General features: G+C 50.9%; 1 long non-coding RNA gene across 4 annotated transcripts; it reads right to left on the bottom strand.

Moving 5' to 3' along the window:
* Positions 1 to 1,055: 1,055 nt before the first annotated feature.
* On the bottom strand, positions 1,056 to 10,317 carry LOC110343135. Of its 4 annotated transcripts, none has more exons than XR_005879804.1 (4): positions 6,387 to 10,317; positions 5,734 to 5,798; positions 4,000 to 4,213; positions 1,056 to 1,875 (listed from the first exon to the last, which is right to left on the bottom strand). It is a non-coding gene; the product is annotated as an uncharacterized LOC110343135 (long non-coding RNA). The 4 variants fall into 4 exon arrangements; XR_005879803.1 differs by lacking the exon at positions 5,734 to 5,798 and having other exon boundaries at positions 6,387 to 6,556; positions 8,066 to 10,317; XR_005879802.1 differs by lacking the exon at positions 5,734 to 5,798 and having other exon boundaries at positions 6,387 to 6,556; positions 10,077 to 10,317.
* Positions 10,318 to 18,450: the final 8,133 nt, after the last annotated feature.

Genomic DNA, 18,450 nt, shown 5'->3' with positions numbered 1-18,450 from the left:
ACGGGCTCTGCCCACTCCAGGGAGTGTGGAGAGTGGACTTCCTTCTCTCTGCTTCTCTGTCGCCACAGGAGGGCTTCTGTTTGCACTTTCCTGCGACTTATTAGACCGGCCGGACCCTTCTGCCAATGGCTTGTTCAAGTCTCATGTTCTGTCCCTCCCTGTGGTGGTAGAGATCTAACCCATGGCTTTCTGCAGGCGAGGCCGGCGCTCCACATCACTCTGAGCTCCACACCCAGACTTTTGCTCGTTTTCCTCATAGAGGGCAGAAGTTCTGGATCAGCCCCGTGAAAGCCAACAGCTGCATCTCCCCGTCTAGCGCTTGGATCTGTCTCTCGTTTTCTTTATCTTTCTTGCTCATTTTGTCTTCCCTTTTTTCCTTAGTGTCAGGTTTCTTTACCTTCTATTTTCCCTCCTACAGACTCCTTGACCCCATATTCCTTTAGTTTCCTTAGGGAGGGTTTCACAAACTTCCAGATGGGAGAAATGCATCCTTGAATTATAAAATTATGAAAGAAAACTTGTAAAATAGCATGCATGCCTATCTATTAGCCAGTTATTATATACAGTAGAACACCTTAGTATTTGTTTTACGTAAGTATGATTTTATATACTAAAAAGAGTAACGGGGTGAGAAGACGGTGCTGGGCAAGAATGCTTGCAGGCATGAGAGAGAGCCTGGCTTCAGATTCTGAGAGTTCACATAAAAAGCTGGGCATGGCTCTATGTGCCTGTAGCCCATGCACTGGGGCTGGGAGGTTGGGCAGAGACAGGATCACAGGGGCTTGATGGCCAGCCAGCCTAGGCCAAAAAGGGAAAATTCTAGCTTTAGTGGGGCCCTGTCCTCAGGGAAAAGGAAGACAGCAATAGAGGAGGACACTCAAAATCGTTCTCTGACCTTTGCACGTGAGTGCACGGGTGTACACACCTGCATACGTATACCAGCACAAATGCATGCAATACACAAACACACACACACACACACACACAAGTAAGTAAAAAATAAACAACGCACTTGGCAAGCAAGGAAAGGTCTGATTGGAGCCCCACTCACCCCTATGCCATGGCCGCTTTCTCTTTCCATTTGGTTACTCTAAGCATGCTGTGTTCTCCCAGGCTGACCTGGGCATTTGTCCCTTTCCCATTCAAAGCTCCATCCTGGATCATTTCCCTACTGTGGGAGACTTCTCTTGTGCACTACTGTTAGTTCACGTGTTTTGGCTGCAAATTTTCTCAGACTTTATTTGAAAATTCCTTCGGCTTACCTTGGTTTTTAGATGGTTGTCACAGGCATAGAATTCTAAGTCGGTAATTATTTTTCTTAGCACTTGAATGATCGCATTCATTTACAGTCCTTTGATTTCTACTTCTTCTCTGCCGAGAAAGCAGCTGTCAAATTTATTTCTTTGAAAATTATGTCCCCCTCTTCCCGTCTCATCCGAATTTCCCCCCAACACCCTCTCAGCTTTGGATGTTCACAATATAAAATGTACCATCTCAGATGTCTTCAGTACACAATTCAGCCGTCTATGTCCCGATTCAACACCCTCCTGCCCCTGCCTGTGTCCCTAGACCCAGCATTCTGACTCTTGTCTGCAGTTTGATTCCTTCAGGACCCTCACGAGTAGACTCGGTGTCTGTCCTTCTGTGACGGTGATCTTGGGGCCCATCGACATTTCAGCGCATCTCAGAATGTCTTCTGTCCCTTCTCAGGCTGTGGGACAGCTCACTGTGTGGATGGATGGCGTTTTGGTTGTGTGCACATCTGCTGGGCATTTGTGATGACTCCACATCTGAGCTGTTGTACACAGCAGCGCTGTGAACACCGGTATGTGTACATCTCCTTGGGATGATTTCTCATGGTTGTGGGGGATACACCTAAAGACAGGATTTCAGGGTTACATGCTAAACACATTTCTAACTTCTTGAAGAGCCGACATATTGGTTTCCCTAGAGCTATACCATTGTATCTCCCACCCGCAGTGGAGATGGTCCCAGCTTCCCCATACTCTCGCCAGCATCTCTTCTTCAGATTTGTTTTTCACACTGCTCACCCCACTGGGTGAGAGGAGCACATTTTCTTTAAGGTTTTTTTTTTCATTTGTTTTTCAGGAGCTTTACTGTAGTAAGTCTGGCTTTAGATTTCTTTAACAATCTTCTTGGGGTCTGTAACTTTCCTTGGTTCTTGGTTTAATGTGTGTACTAACTAGGTTTTTTGCCTTGTTTTGTCAAACTACACAACTACACAAACTAGGGTCATCTGGGAAAGGGGAACCTCAAGCAAGAGGATGTTCCCATCACCTTGGCCTTAGGCAAATCTGTGGGACATCATCTGAAATAATCACTGGTGTGGGAGGGCCCAGATCACTGGGGCCGCTGCGATCCTGGGTTGTATAAGAAAGCAGGCTGAACAAGCCATGGGGAGTAAGCCAGGCAGCAAGCATTGCTCCGCGGTCGGTCTCTGCTTCAGCTCTTGCCCCCACTTCATGATGGCCTGTACGGTGCGAAACGAAATAAGCCCTTTCTTCCCCGGGTTTCTTTGGGTCGGGGTATTCATCATGGCAGTAGAAGCGGGCTGGCACAATGGAGATGGTCCCAGCTTCCCCATACTCTCACCAGCATCTCTTCTTCAGTATTTGGTGTTTGGGGTGCTCTGGGCCAGCAAACATTCAAACACTGCTTTATTTGTTCTATTTAGTATCGCGGCACTAACTATTCCCTAGGGCTCTAATTGTGCATATATTGAACTTAATTTTTTAGTTTATATACTCTGTGTGTGCATGTGTGTATAGGGACAGAGGCGTTGGTGAGTGGCTGTATGCATGCTACAGTACACTCGCGAAGGTCAGAGACAATTTTGGGTAGCTGATTCCTTCCATCATGCGGGTCCCGGGGAATGCAGGTCATCAGGCTAGGATGCAAGCACCCTAGTCTCTGTGCCATCTCACCAGTCCCTATTGTGCTTTTAAAAAGCCATATCCCACAAAACTTTGTTTTTATTCTATGTATATAACCGATCTATGTGCCTGGTACCCACAGAGCTCAGAGGCTTTGGGTGCCCTGGAACTGGAGTCACGGGGGAAAGGGTTCTGCGCCACCGTGTAGGGGCTGCCCACTGAGCACAGCAACTCCAGAAGAGCAGCCAGTGCTCTTAACCGCCGAGCCGTCTCTCCAGGCCCTCACGCCAGGATCTTGATGTCTTAGTTTTGCTTTGTTAGTTCTCTGGTGTCCTTCAGCAATCTTAAGTGTGTTTATCAAGGTCATCAGCGATGGCTATCAGGGACATTCATTGCTGCGGTACATTTTCTAGAAGCAGACTCCTGCTTTTGACTTTGTATTGCTGGCTTTGGTGCAGCTGAGGGACACGCGCTAGCTGTGTTCCCTTCCTTTCTTTCCAGCAATAAAAACTAACGTAAGCATCACCTGACTACTCTTCAAGAGCGACTCTCTGCAAGGCAGGTAGGCTGCTCACTGTGCTCTCAGAGTATGAGGGGGACAGGCATGCGCTCTGTGACCCTTGAAAGGCGACTTACATGGGTAATCCTTTCCTACCTATGAAAGCTATAATGCCAGTGACAGTCAAGAATATGGTATCCAAGGGCTGGTGAGATGCATCAGTGGGTATAAAGGTGCTCGCCACCAAGACTGACAGCCTGCCTTCCATCCTCAGGACCAAAATGACAGCAGGAGAGAGCATGCTCCTGCAAGTTGCCCTCTGACTTCCACATGCTCACTGTGGCATACACACGCACACATGCACGCGCACACACACACACACACACACACACACACACACGTGCACGCACGCACACACACGCACGCACACACCACTGAAGCAAGCACACTCAGCAGCAATCAGGAGTGACACCGACTGTGACTTCTTTTCTTTCTCTCTTAACTCAAAACACAATGATGAAAATACAAAAGGAACACTGAGATTTTTTTCTCTCAAACTGGTGACAAAGGGGGAAAACAGATTGAAAGAGACATAACAAGTGTCACCTGTCAAACTCAGTGTCCTCAGTCGTTCAAGCACAATGGAAGGAGTAAGTCAGCACTTGGGAGACACCGAGGAACAGAACCAACCTGAGGCTGGTGATGTGAAGATTTGAGACTGTCTCGAAACCCATCATCATGTCTAAAAATACAGGTCTTTATTTTTAGAAACGCACATGGAAGCATTTGCAGGAGATGTCACATGATGACTCGGGTGTTTCTGAGGAATACAGAGGAAGGAAGAATCGTGAGGGAGGTCAAAATAAGGAAAGGGGAAAGACTGGCCATGTGTCAGACTTAAATCTGGGAACAGGATGCATGAGGGTCCGTGATCACGTTTTGCATGCCTGGAATTACATATCCTAAAGTGCTTTTAAGTATGCCAAGAACAAGAAAGAGCTTCTTAGCCTCCTATCTTTGCATCAGCTGTGGCTCGGCCTCACCCCTCCCTTATTATTCTCCAAGTTCCTAAGTGGACAGTTGAGTACATCCACCTCTGTCCCAAGCCTCCATGGTAAGCAAGGAGCTGTCTGGTGTTGTCTGAGAGCATCGCCGCTCTCAATTCCTACAGAAAGACCCTTAGCTGTGGCCTGGTGTCCAGCACCTCTGAAACCAAAGAAGAGGCCATAATCTCTGAATGTTTGGTCAGACTTGGGGCTTTATCCTGGCAGAGGAAGAGGCATGGGGCACCAGCTTTGAGAAGAACTTGGTTTTTCACTGGGAAGTGGCTCCTAGATGACAGCCCAAGTCCCAGCCTCTCCCATCTGCTGGACAGCACAGCATGCATGACTGCGTGCATGGCTGCACACGCGGCTGCCTTTGCTCTTTTCTACCCGCTGCCCACCCAGGCAAGCGCTGGGCACCTTCAGGGCTAGTTCCTCATGAAGCTAGGCATCCTCGTCGGCCTAACCCGTGAGGTGAGCCAAGGTCAGGGGGATGGAAGGCCGGGACAGAGGAGAGGCTGTCCCTGTGTGAGTACACACTAGTGTACTAGGGACAGCACTTCATTTCCTTATACTTCTAACATTATTATAGAGGGGTTGGAGGCCCTGGGCAGAAGCACACTGCGTAAGAAGCATAGACTCTATTCATGTTCAGGATCATATGTGGGTGTGGGGCCTCTCAAGCCTTGGTCACTACCCTGACAAGAGAAAAATGGTAGCCTTGGTGACTGATCTCTTTCATCCTGGTGGGATGGCTGAAGGATGGGTTGTCCCATCCTTGGGGCTAGAGGCCCCTTATCTTCTGCAGATAAACCACAGAGGACCAGACACTGCAAGTGAGGTTCACTGCAGTCAGTGGAGGAGCAGCAGATCCACCAGCCCTGCCTAAGGACACCGAGTGCCAGCACACAGGCCATGCAGAGGGGCGCTCACACTGCATGTCTGTCTATCAGTACATTTCCACGTAAGCATGTGGATGGCATGCCTACTGTCTGTCGGTGCATTTCCATGCAAACTTGTGGATGGCATGCCTACTCTACAGTCTGTCGGTACATGTCCATGCGAGCATGTGGATGGCGTGCCTACTGCTCACGACAGGAGGAAGGCGATTTTAGAAAGCATCTGCTCTGTGTTCTCAATAAAACTCAGGGAACTCTGAAAAGAGATGGAGGGTGAGAGAACGAAGTGACAGACGGAGATGAAAATGGAATTGGCTGAGTGGTAGCAAGAGTTGGAGGAAACTGGGTGGGATGGAGGAGGAGCAGGTCTCAGCTTTAAGCCAGGAGGCTCACCCTACCTGGAGACCCCATCTTCAGAGAGGTCCTTGGGGATGCAAGAGCATTTGGCCCTTGCTTTAAAGACCTGTGAATAAGAGAGATTCAATTCCTTTTCTCCTATTGCCCCAGCCCTCCTCCTTCCCTCCTAGACTCCAGGAACGCAACTCTCAAAGCTGTCTGCAGAAGCCAGTAGGGAGGATAAGGTTTAAGACTGAATCCCGTGCCTGCAGTCTACAAACAAGCTGATCACCGACACTCACCCCATGGTCCCCACGGCCACCTGTACACCGCCCACTGTCTCACAGCCTGTCTATGCTCGCTCACCTTGTAAGTGGAAGCACACTCACTGCTGACCCAGCGTGCTCCTCGATGCTGCCTTCACAGCTGGTGCTCTGCCTGCTCCCACCCCTCCCCAGGCCCCTGCAAGAACACCTGCTCCCTAGGAGCACTCTCTGCTCTCTGGCTTGTGCTCCTTGCACAGACTGGCATTGGGAGGCACTGTGCCTTGTCTCCTTAGAATGGCTTGTGCTGTTCCTTCCAAAGGCTCTGGGGTCTTCCTGAATTTGGGTTAAATGTGTAGTTTCAATTCAGCCTTACTACTGTAGCAATTTTACCTCATAACACCTTCGTTCTATCTACTACCTCTGTGGTCCGTGGCACTGGGGTAACCTACCTGACATCTCTGCAGCAGCTAGATGTTGTCAGAGATCCTCAACAAAGTTCAGGAAGCAGGCACGAGATCATCTCCGAGGTACAACTATCAAGATTGCCTGACTCTGAAGTCTTCTGCGTGTCAGCACTCCCCAGCCACACCCTTGCCACAGTACCATTAAGCCAGGCTTCCTACAAGACAGTGTCACAGCTTTAATGTAAGATGCCCCCCGAAATAGGCTCAGTGTTTGCACACTTGGTCCTTACCCCCCATAGGCTCCAGTGTTTGCACACTTGGTCCTTACCCCACAGACCCCAGTGTTTGCACACTTGGTCCTTACCCCACAGACCCCAGTGTTTGTACACTTGGTTCCTACCCCCATAGACTCCAGTGTTTGCACACTTGGTCCTTACCCCCATGGGCCCCAGTGTTTGCACACTTGGTCCTTACCCCCATAGGTCCCAGTGTTTGCACACTTGGTCCCTATATCCCACAGGCCCCAGTGTTTGCACACTTGGTCCTTACCCCCATGGGCCCCAGTGTTTGCACACTTGGTCCTTACCTCCATAGATTCCAGTGTTTGCACACTTGGTCCTTACCTCCATAGATTCCAGTGTTTGCACACTTGGTCCTTACCCCACAGGCTCCAGTGTTTGCACACTTGGTCCTTACCTCCATAGATTCCAGTGTTTGCACACTTGGTCCTTACCCCACAGGCTCCGGTGTTTGCACACTTGGTCCTTACCCCACAGGCTCCAGTGTTTGCACACTTGGTCCTTACCCCACAGGCTCCAGTGTTTGCACACTTGGTCCTTACCTCCCATAGACTCCAGTGTTTGCACACTTGGTCCTTACCCCACAGGCTCCAGTGTTTGCACACTTGGTCCTTACCTCCATAGACTCCAGTGTTTGCACACTTGGTCCTTACCCCCACGGACCCCAGTGTTTGCACACTTGGTTCCTACCCCCATAGACTCCAGTGTTTGCACACTTGGTCCTTACCTCCATAGACTCCAGGGTTTGCATACTTGGTCCTTACCCCACAGGCTCCAGTGTTTGCACACTTGGTCCTTACCCCACAGGCTCCAGTGTTTGCACACTTGGTCCTTACCTCCCATAGACTCCAGTGTTTGCACACTTGGTCCTTATCCCCATGGGCCCCAGTGTTTGCACACTTGGTCCTTACCCCCATAGACTCCAGTGTTTGCACACTTGGTCCTTACCTCCATAGACTCCAGTGTTTGCACACTTGGTCCTTACCCCCATAGACTCCAGTGTTTGCACACTTGGTCCTTACCCCACAGGCTCCGGTGTTTGCACACTTGGTCCTTACCTCCCATAGACTCCAGTGTTTGCACACTTGGTCCTTACCCCACAGGCTCCGGTGTTTGCACACTTGGTCCTTACCCCATAGGCTCCAGTGTTTGCACACTTGGTCCTTACCCCCACGGGCCCCAGTGTTTGCACACTTGGTCCTTACCCCTACAGACTCCAGTGTTTGCACACTTGGTCCTTACCCCATAGGCTCCGGTGTTTGCACACTTGGTCCTTACCTCCATAGACTCCAGTGTTTGCACACTTGGTCCTTACCCCACAGGCTCCGGTGTTTGCACACTTGGTCCTTACCCCCACAGGCTCCAGTGTTTGCACACTTGGTCCTTACCCCTACAGACTCCAGTGTTTGCACACTTGGTCCTTACCCCCACAGGCTCCAGTGTTTGCACACTTGGCCTTCAGCTGGCAGCTCTCCATTACATTACATTAGGAGCTGGATTTCACTGAAGGGTGGACAATGCTGGGGGTGGGCTTTCAGATCGTATCTCCCAGCCCTATGTCCTGTTTGCTTGCTGCTTCCAGATGACTGATGCAGTGTGACCAGTCAGCTTCCCAAAAGGAGTGTGCAGCACACAGTGGCAGAAGACAGATGCGATGGTAGCCACAAGAGAGAAAACAGCTAAAGACAATTGAAGACTAAAAGAAATTAAACTTTAGCTCTTCCAGAGACAAAGATGGTTACTTCCAACTCATTGGATATGGTCACTAAAGTCTGAAACCCTGGCAGTTGAGTCAGACAGACAGAAATCAGAGTTCACTGGTCAACTGGGGTTCAGTGGGAAACCTTGTGTCAAAGGCTAAGATGGAGACCAATTGAGGAAGATTTGTGGCATTGATCTCAAGTCTCCACACATGTGCACATGTACACACACACACACACACACATGCAAACTGGTTGACCAGGCATGCTACCTTCTCCTGAGAGACAACCTAGACCTGAGACTCTAGGTAACCCTTAAAGGCCCCCGAGATCTCATCTAATTTGAAATGTCACTTTCTCTCCACAAGTGAGGGGAAGGTACCCTCCCAGGACAAGCTGATGCTATGGTGAGAATCCTTGCCCAAGGTCATGTGGCCAACAAGTCCAACAGTCCTATCTGTTGGACACCAACTACACTGACTGGACAGAGGGAAGAGTCACTAAAGAGAGCCACAGAGACATTCTACCCAAACGCTGGTCTCTGGTGATGGCTATGTCTGACTACCAGGCTCCTTCCAGCTCTATATTTAGGGACGGCCTCCCTTCAGATCTTATGGAAATTTCTGTGTCCCTTTGAGCGAAGGCCTGGGCTCCTCACATGCCCATGGGGATCTGAGGACATTGGGCTGGCGCCAGACATGGTCACATCCAGCACAGCCACCACCTGATCTCCAGATCTAAGCCTGCCACGCCCTGTCCCTTAGCCTCAGTTCCCTTCTCTGTAAAGCAAAGGGCTCTGCTGAGCAGGGTGCTTGTTTCTTTCAGCGCCGACTTTCATTGCTGAAGGACCAATGCCTCCCCCAGCCTTGAGGGTAGGTGCTGTCAGGCTTAGACACCCAGGAGGACAGAAGGATACACAGGACACTGTCTGCTCAGTCTGTGGCATGAGAGCTTCCAGAGAACCTGCCTGTTCAGCCAAGGGAGGCCTGCTGCAAATCTGCTCGCCAGCCTCCTGGACCACACTGTCCTCTGCACATCCGCATGGAGAACCCTCTCCCAGGAGGAACGGGCAGTGTAAGCTGCTCCATGGACTAGGTGACTCCCAGGACAGACTCACAGGTGAGCACAGGCTCTGCGCCGTTTGCCTTGAGATGCTGAATTATTATTCAGGTCTCACAGTCTGCAGAGACGCTCGTCTGCAAGGCCTCCTGTTGACTTGAAGATGTGCTCCGGTGAAGCCTTTTTGCCCATTAAGCCTCCTCCCCAGCGCAGCACACAGTGCTGGCTCGGCAGGCCTTTGTTTTAGTACCATCCCTCTCTTTTGCTTAATGAGGGCAGCATAGCTTGCTAATAAGAGCACACTGATGCTCATCTCCCTTGTGACCTGGGCTCAGGGGACCCATCTCTAAGCCCCTGCTGATTCCGCCAGACAGTGGCTGCAGGCTAGGACAAGATTCCTCGCTCTTTCTCTCTGGTTGACTTCTGGGAGTCACCGAGCCAGTCCCCATCTTCTGTGTCTAGTGAGTCCAGTGATACCCTGGTTCCAAACTGTCCTGCAGGAGGGGGCAGACACGGCCAGACCGTCCTCCCTCCGAGAGGAGGGTGAAAGGATTTACTGGTAACAGAGGCTTTATGGACACCAGGAGCTCAAAACATGACTTCCAAGAAGCTATGTTTCACATCTGACTTTTGTCATTTGTGTGACATCAAAGCAACTCAGACAGGCCACCACTTACCCAGTCCAAGCCTCCAGCAAAGTTCCAGAAGGTTGGAGATTTGTTTCTGAGCCCTGGGCTTCACTCATCTTCTGACTGGCCCTAGGTAGGGATCCATGCTTCAGGGCAGCTGTTCCCACCTCAAATCAGCCGTCTTTGTTTTTGTGTGGCTGAGGAGGAAGGCTAAAGAGGAAGGCTGTAATGCAGCAAGGCAGATGCCTCAGCCTCACAGTGGCTAGAGTCCAGGGAAGGGAGATAGGAAGAGGACAGGCCCTATGCCTCAGGGACAGGCTGTCTTCAGCTCAGCCCCCAGGTCAGAGTTCAGATATCCTGGAGAAACAGTTCCTCTTTCTGAGAAAAGCCGGGGGGGGGGGGGCATTCTTCCTGCCCTCAGGAGCCTCTGAAGGTCATGTGGTGATCACAGCAGTCCAAACACAAAGCCTGAAAAGTTAGGTATCCCAGGAGCAGTGATCACAGCACAGCCAGGCGCTGTTTCCAGATCCTGCCCTGGCTTGGGAATCGCTTTGGACTTCTTCAAAAGCAGAAAGTGTGGGATGGCGGGTTTTCTCTGCAGAACCCGGTGCTTCTCTGACACATTTTCTTTCTTCTGGGGGGAAGTGATGCAGGTTCCAAAGTAGAAAACAGATCTCAAAGCCCAGACAACAGACAGGGACCGCAGAAGGCCACCACACTCCTCACATGACAACACATTCACTCCACACCCTCTGTCCAGAACAGAGCTGGCTGGGCCTAGCGCCTTCCAAGTCAGCATCAGTGAGGACAGGAGCCTATGGGATGCGTGGCCACCTCCTTCCAAAGCACAAAAGCACACATGGGAAGGTGATGTTTAAGGCACCAGGACCCATAACTCTCCTAATAAATGGACCCCAGTGGTTTCACAGTGTCCTGAAGTTGTCCATTTGGTCAATAATACACTATAGAAACAGATGTTCCGCATTAAGAGACACGAATGTAGTTGTTTTGTTAGTGTGTGACCTCTGAACTTACATTTCACAGCTTACATAGCTAGTCTTGAATGAGCACATAGATTTCACTGGGTTGTTCCCCTATTTATTTAGTTTTATAAATAATACTGTCTTTTGTTCATTGTTCCAGTGTAAGGGGAGGCTTTGGCAAGAGGGTCAGGGGTTCAAGGCCAGTCTGGGCCATTCTGCCTCAGCCTCCCCTTACGCTGGAAGGTCATAGGTGTGTGCCACTATGCCTGCCTCACCCACTGACCACCATAGGGAGGCCTTTTCAACCTTTGTAACACGCGTGATTCTAAAATGTGTTTTACATGTCATTGTTATTTTGGCATCTAGTTCATATACTTTTGGGCTGCTTTTTTTCTGAGTTATTTATGCATTCCTCTTGCTATTTCTGTCAGGCTAGATCTCCTCCAATGAGCTCATGCACAGCCTTGTCAGCCATCAGTTTGCTTGCCACCTTGGCTAGTCATGTTTTCAGGTGGGTGGCTGGGTGGGTGGATGAATGAATGGATGCATGGATGGATGGATGGGTGGATGCATGGATAGATGGATGGGTGGATGGATGGATGGGTGGATGGGTGGATGGGTGGATGGATGGGTGGATGGGTGGATGGAAGGATAAGAAGGTTAGTGGATAGATAATGGTTGGTTGGGCAAGTAGGAGGGTGGGTGGATGGATAGGTGGGTGAGCAGGTATGTGGATGAGTTGATGGATGGACAGATGAGTAGGTGGATGGACAGAATCATGGACATCTAGGAGAATGATTTAACATCTGAGTGTGAGTTTTCTGATCTTAGAAGTGTGAATGCTGTAGGTTCACTGTGGCATGTGTGTGTGTGTGTGTGTGTGTGTGTGTGTGTGTGTGTGTGTGTGTGTGATGGTGCTTGGGTACGATGGTAAAAATGAACAGGCACTTCCCTTTTCTCTGCAGTGACTTTTGTCACACAGAGTTATGATTTCCTTTTCACAGTCGCTGCTGTCAGTCCAACTCAGTAGATCCCTACCCTAGGTGACACATTAAAGGCCTCCTCCCTCCACCCCTTCTGCCTCTTGAGGCGAGTCTTATAGCTTCTTTACCCCTGAAGCCAGTGCATGGGCTGGACTTTGTCCAAAAGTCTTGACCTCCATGGAAGTGTTCCAAATTGGACATGGGTTGGAGGGCCAGGCAAGGTGCCAGCTGCTTCCTGTAGATCAGCAAACAGATTGCATCCTAGACCTTCACCCTCAAATCACCTGGCATCAGCAACAATCTATGAGTTTGTAGCAGAAGTAGAGAAAGCAAGCGTGTGCCGAGTTGTGGTCAAATTTATGAAGATTTACAGAGCCCTAACTTGTGAAATGTGAGCCATGGCTGCCTGTGACGGCTCCGAGGCATGGGTAAGGTGGTCCCCTTAAGTTCACCTTTGGCTCTTCTGTGCTGTGTAGGGAAGGGTTAGCTGGACTTGCATGTCTCAGGGACATCATTAAGTGGGAATTCTGAGCCAGAAGGTCCTGAGGTGAAACCTGAAGATCTGTGTTCCAGACACCTGTGACCCTGCCCATGCATAGACCACATGGGAGGAAACAGGGGGATGGGTCTTGGCCCTGCGCCGCCATTGTCCATGCAGACATCAGGAGTGTGAGACCTGGGGTCATGTTTCATTTGTGCCATTCCAATCTCAGTTGAACTCCTTGTTGCCTCTTTCTCCAAGCCTGCCCCCTCTCCCTCCCTTGATGAATGGAAACAGTGTTTAGAACTTCTAATGCTGATAGGGTCACTATGTACTCAAAACACAAAACAAAACAGACTTGTGAGAGCTTGATGTATGCGCCCAAAGGTGACACCAATCTGTAGGCCTGCCACCGATGGTTTTCTTCAGATATTAATGACAGATCTCATATCCACCCAGCCAGGACCCCTCAGCTTGATGTTATGCAGGACAGACACCAGCGGGCTTCTCTAGCTTTCTTTTTGGCAGTGAGAACAGAAGCATCTCAGAAGGGCGCTCACTGCTCCTTCCTCAGGTCCCCGTGGTCTGAACCTCTGCAAGCACTGGTCACGCCTGAGGCAGGCAGTCATGACACCAGACCTGTCTCTGCTACCTGAGGGGGACTCAAGACCCACCCCTCTCTCTAATGGGGTCTGTGGAGGTCACAGACTTAAAGGTCCCTCAGAGCTCCCCTGCGTGCCACTCGACTCTCCAGTGTGGACACAGAAGGCACACGGGAACTGACCACAGGGCTGAGCACAAACGTCAAGAAAATCTGGTCAGGGTTTAGCAGTCCATGGAACTGGGATCTCCAGTCGTTTTGAAGTGGAATCAAGGGATTTCTGACATGAGGAAAGTGATTTTTTCTGGCAGTGGTGCCTGCTCTGATAAGCAGCGAGCCCAAAATGGGTTGTTTCCTGAAGCAGGAATTTCCATGAACAGCAACCGCTGCACTGTCGTGGGATTCTGTCATTCAGCCTTCCCGTTTAAATGGCCTCGCTTTGACCCTTGTCTCTACCCCTCACAGATGTGTGCCCAGCCTTGGTAGGGGTCCACTGGCATGGTAAGAAGCCACTGGTCCCTACCTCCGACCTCAGCAGCTGCACTCAAATTCTCTGTCTGCAAACCTCTTTCCCCACTGAAAACGGCTGGGCTGGAAAGGACTGGGTGCCGCTCTGAGACTCATAACCAGCATGGTCGTGAGTCAGGGCTGTGCAAAGCCAGCTGCCTGTAACAAGAGGTGGCAAGCGGCTGATGACCAGAGCTGGCTGAACTCTGAGGTTGTCCCCTTCGTGGGCATGTGTCTTCCTATGGCCCCTGTCATGCCTCCTCTGCCTGACCCATGTTGACTGTTACCTGTGCCCCAACCAGTCCAATCGGCCTCTGAGGACCTCACATCTGCTGTGTGCTCCTGTTACTATAATCACCGGGGGCTATCCTGAATGTCACAGGGTTAATCATCTTCTTCCTCTGCTTGAGATTGCTGTCACACTCGTGCTTTAGGAAGCCAGATAGGAGATACATTTGCACTGTGTGTTCTGACGGAGAGAGCGTCTAGAGGACTCCACACACTCACCAACCTTTGTCTTCCCTCCGTTGGTTTCCAGAATGTTAACAGAAAAGTGACTGATGCTCCAGGCTCTGGCTTACAGTAGGCACATTCAGGGAATCCACTGAATGCCAGGACAGATGCCAGTCCAAACACACAGACACCTCACCGCAGACACACCCAAGCAATCGCTCCTAGACATACGCTGCAAGGGTTCATCCAAGTTCACTGCTGTGTTTTACTACCTTATACACACACCTGCTCAAAATAACACATGCTGGTGAGCATGGGGTGGGGTGGCGGGGCTCGCACCAGTTAGAGTTCAGCTCACTCAGAAGTCTCCCCCCAGACTGCCCAGATCCATCCCCGTCAGCAGACGCCACACTTGGCCTCCTCTTTTGCTTGTCAAACTTTGAGGTCCCAAACTCTACTGTGAAAACCCTACTTTATAGTCAGGGAAACTGAGGCAGGTCAGGACTGATGCTCTGAACAGCAGCTTGTGAGGATGAAATGAGTGCTCTAGGCAGCCCTGCATTTGAGGAGCTGAGGTCTGAACCCCGAAAGGGCAGCTCCTGGTCATTTCACCAATGGCCAAGAGGCTTGTCTCCCCTCACTACCGCACGCTGAGGTCCTTCTCCGGAGAAGGTGGGACTGTCTGGCATCCACCCACTCAGGGCTTACTGCCTGCATTAGTCAGAGCAACTGCGCCCTCAGCCGCAGAGAGCAGAACCACAGAGCTTCTGTCTGCTGTCCAGGTACCTCCCGGGGATGCTCAGCTCCCAGCTGTTTCCAACTGCGTCTGCCCCTCACTCAGAAGGTCCTCCTCCTGGGCCTTTCCTTGTGAGCATCAGAAGAGTCCTCCCTGTGCCCTCCACCACAGGCCCTGCGCAGCCTGGAGCTGGTGTCTAGATCCTGGGCTCCTTCCACGGGCCTGCTGTGTCGTCACATTCCTCCACAACAGCTCAGGCAGGGGAAATGGAGACCCAGGGCACGGAGAATCGGCAGAGGCTCAGCTGGCCCCAGGTTCACCTCCCGCTCCCTCCTGGTGGCACGCTGTCTGCTAAGCTGGCAGGGTCCGTGTTGGAGGTTCTGAGCCTGAGTGGAAAGTGGAGATTTTTCGCCAGGCCTCACTGGGGTCTGCCTGGTGTGGGGCCTGGTTGCCCCACCACCTGTCCTGGCATTTCTTTGCTGCCTCCGCCTGCATGGCTCTCTCTGGGCAGCTGACAGGACCAACGCGGGCTCAACTCAGTTTTCCTATGCCCAACTCTCCCTGGAGCCATCCCATTCTTACTGTGAAGAGCGGTGACCTGTTGTTCAATCTCGCCAAGCTGGGAAGTCCCTCAGCTCAGCTCCATGTGTGCTGAGTGCCTCCCTCAGGTGGAGTTTACTGGAGAGGCTCTGACCTAGCCAGCTCAGGAGCCTAAGGGCAGAGCATAGGAACACGGAGGGGGTAACAGTGCAAGCCACAGGCACAGCAGAAAGAGAAAAATTGGCAAACTGGTGTTAAAATTCTCAAAACAAACTTATTAGCTAATACAGCCTGTCACCATGACAACCAAACAGCACAGAAACAAACCTTCCCCATGCAGATTCATTACAGGGAGACTTCCTAACGCCATTCCAAAGGTGTATTATTTTCCACTTTTAGTTATAATGAATTTTTTAATAAACTGATTTGAAACACAGCTGCAGAGCTGGGTGTGGTAGTGATCTCCAAACAGAGGCAAATGCTCTTGCGCTCAGGGCATACCTACGCACAACTATACATCACAGTGGGCTCGATCGTGAAGCGTGGCTTAAGGTGCAAGCCAAGGCTGGTCCAGGGGTGCAAGGACATCCGTGTGGCAGTGGCAGCTGGCCTTCCTCCTTGACAGAATGACAGAGAAGTATCCTTGAGACCTGTATTTGAATCGAGCCCTAGCCTGGTGTCCTGTGTCTTTTCCTGGGGAGTCCCTGTTTGTATTCACCCCAGTTAGAGAGGACATGGACAGACCAAAGAAACGATTCCACCCAGACCCAGCTTGGTGAGCCAACGTGCTACTAGGGTTCCCGAGGCAGCTGCATCATGAAAAGCCCACCCCAGCATGGGGCATGATTCACAAGAACCTCCTCTCCAGTGTCCCCGCCCTAGTCAACCTTCCAAGTCTTGTTTGTTAGTACCTCAAAGTCAAGTGTAACTAGGAGCAGCATTACACTTAGTCTGGAATGGGGGCCAGGAGTGAGTGAGTGGCTGGGATCTGAGGGGTCTGACGACACCCTCAGGTCATGTGGGTAACATCAGAGCTCTGATTCCAAGCCTACAGAGGTCCTGCCAGTAGGACCAAGTTCTACAGCACCTGGATCAGCCGAGAGCACCTCCCCCTTCTGTCTGGACCTCGGCAAATTCAGAAGAGCACGACCACACTAGTCTGAGTGCCTCCTGGCCAGGCTGCCCATGATAGTTCCTTCCAAAACTGAATGGAGGAAACCCAGAACCACCACAGCGAAGTGGGACACACATCGTGCTTCGTCAACTACTAGACGCTAAGGAGTCCTCCCTTCCCATTGTCTACCGCAGGACATGCTTGCTTATTCCCAAAAAGCAGGTGGTAAACACTTTGGGCTGAGTGTGCACCATGGCCTGTCCAGACCCCTCACCTCACCTCATCCTGCTGCTGGGGACAGCTGTGGACAGTGGCAGGTGGTGGCCATAGCTGTGTGATGGCGTTTCACTTCCACAGGCGGGTGTGTTAGCTTCTCATGAATGTGACAAGGTATCTGAGAGAAACACTGGAAAGGGAAAGGATTCGTTTTGTCACAGTCTCAGAGGCTTGGTTCCCACCCAGCTGGCTCTGTTGACGTGGAGCATCATGGCGGAAGAGTTGTTCACCCCGTGAGGTGAGCCTCATGGAGCCAGGAAGCAGAGGGGCCAGACAGGAAGGGGCATGGGGGGAGATACATTCTGTAAAAACACAACCCTGGTAACCTGCTTTCTTTAGCCGGGCTCCCCCTTGTTACGTGTCTACCTCCCTGCAGTAATACCGTCGGACTATGACTCCATCAGCAGATTGCTTCATTGACGAAGGCAGAGTCCCCATGGTCCCGTCACTTTCAAGGCCCTAGCACTGAACACTGCTTCCTTTAGAACCTACAGGCTTGCCCACAGCCGATCTCATGCAGGCGTTCTCATGGAGGCTCCCTCTTCTCCGGTAGCTGTAGCTGGTGTCACGTTGACATAAAACTAGCCCCGCACTGCAGCTGATGCCCCTCGGCAGTAGACGGGAGGAAATGCCACCACACATGATATGGGGACTTTGAAAGTCAGAGGCTAAGAACCCAGGCCATAATGGGATACACAGTCTAGAACCAGCGAAACAGCCTCTGGTGATAGGCCTATAACTGGTGCTGACAGGCGATTCTGACAACCGTGAAACGGGAACTTTGGACACAGTGGGAGCAGCCTGAGGCTCCTATGGGGCGGCAGCACCAATCAGGACTCTGCCTTATCGTAGATGACTTCAGCATCAATAAAGTGATGTTAGTGGTTCTGTTCTGCTGTGTCTCGGTTTTGATCTTTATTTCTCAAATCTCATGTCACCCAGACTGATCTCCACTCACTACATAGCTGAAGATGGCCTTGAACTTCTGACTCTCCTCTACCTTCCAAGTGCTGGGATTACAGGCGTGTAACACCACAGCCAGCTACAACTTCGGTTTTTAAAAAGAGAGCACAGACAGGAGTGCAGGGAGATGGGTGATTTTGTGGCAGCGACTGTCTCGGGGTCATGTGACCTGTCCCGCATTGTGGCAGTCAGCTATCGATTGCTATAACAAAACACTTGGGAAAAACCAACTAAAAGGAAGAAAGGTTTGCTTGGGCTCACGGTTTCTGAGGTTTCAGCCCATGGTCACCCGGCTGTTTCTGGGCCATGGGGAGGCAGACTGTCATGGTAGGGGCATGTGAAAGAACACAGCTGTTCAGTTCATGGTGTCCAGGAAACAGAGAGACTACTGGGAATATATGTATATATATATATATGTAAATATGCATACACATGCACACACACACACACACACACACACACACACTCCTCCAACTAGGGCCTTACATCCTAGTAGTCCATTTGACTATAAACTCATCAGTGTGTTGATCCATTGATGAAATCACATCATCTTCCTGAGCCTTTAACGCATGAACCTTTGGGGGCCTTCCAGACACAGGGTGTATCAAGTGCGGACATTGGGATTGTGTGACACCAGTCAGAGGTCAGAAATGAGTGGGTTGTCTATGACAAACTGCATGCAACAAGTCCTTATTGAGGACCTATTGTATGCCAGGCAGTCTCTCCTGGGCAAGAGGATACACAGGTGGCCAGGGATGACAGTAAACAGGAAAGACAAATATACC

Source organism: Mesocricetus auratus, unplaced genomic scaffold, assembly GCF_017639785.1.
Source record: "Mesocricetus auratus isolate SY011 unplaced genomic scaffold, BCM_Maur_2.0 Super-Scaffold_100010, whole genome shotgun sequence".
NCBI classification, from domain to species: Eukaryota; Metazoa; Chordata; class Mammalia; order Rodentia; family Cricetidae; genus Mesocricetus; species Mesocricetus auratus.
The sequence above is the reverse complement of the archived record's forward strand: the minus strand, read 5'-3'. Positions and strand labels throughout refer to the sequence as shown.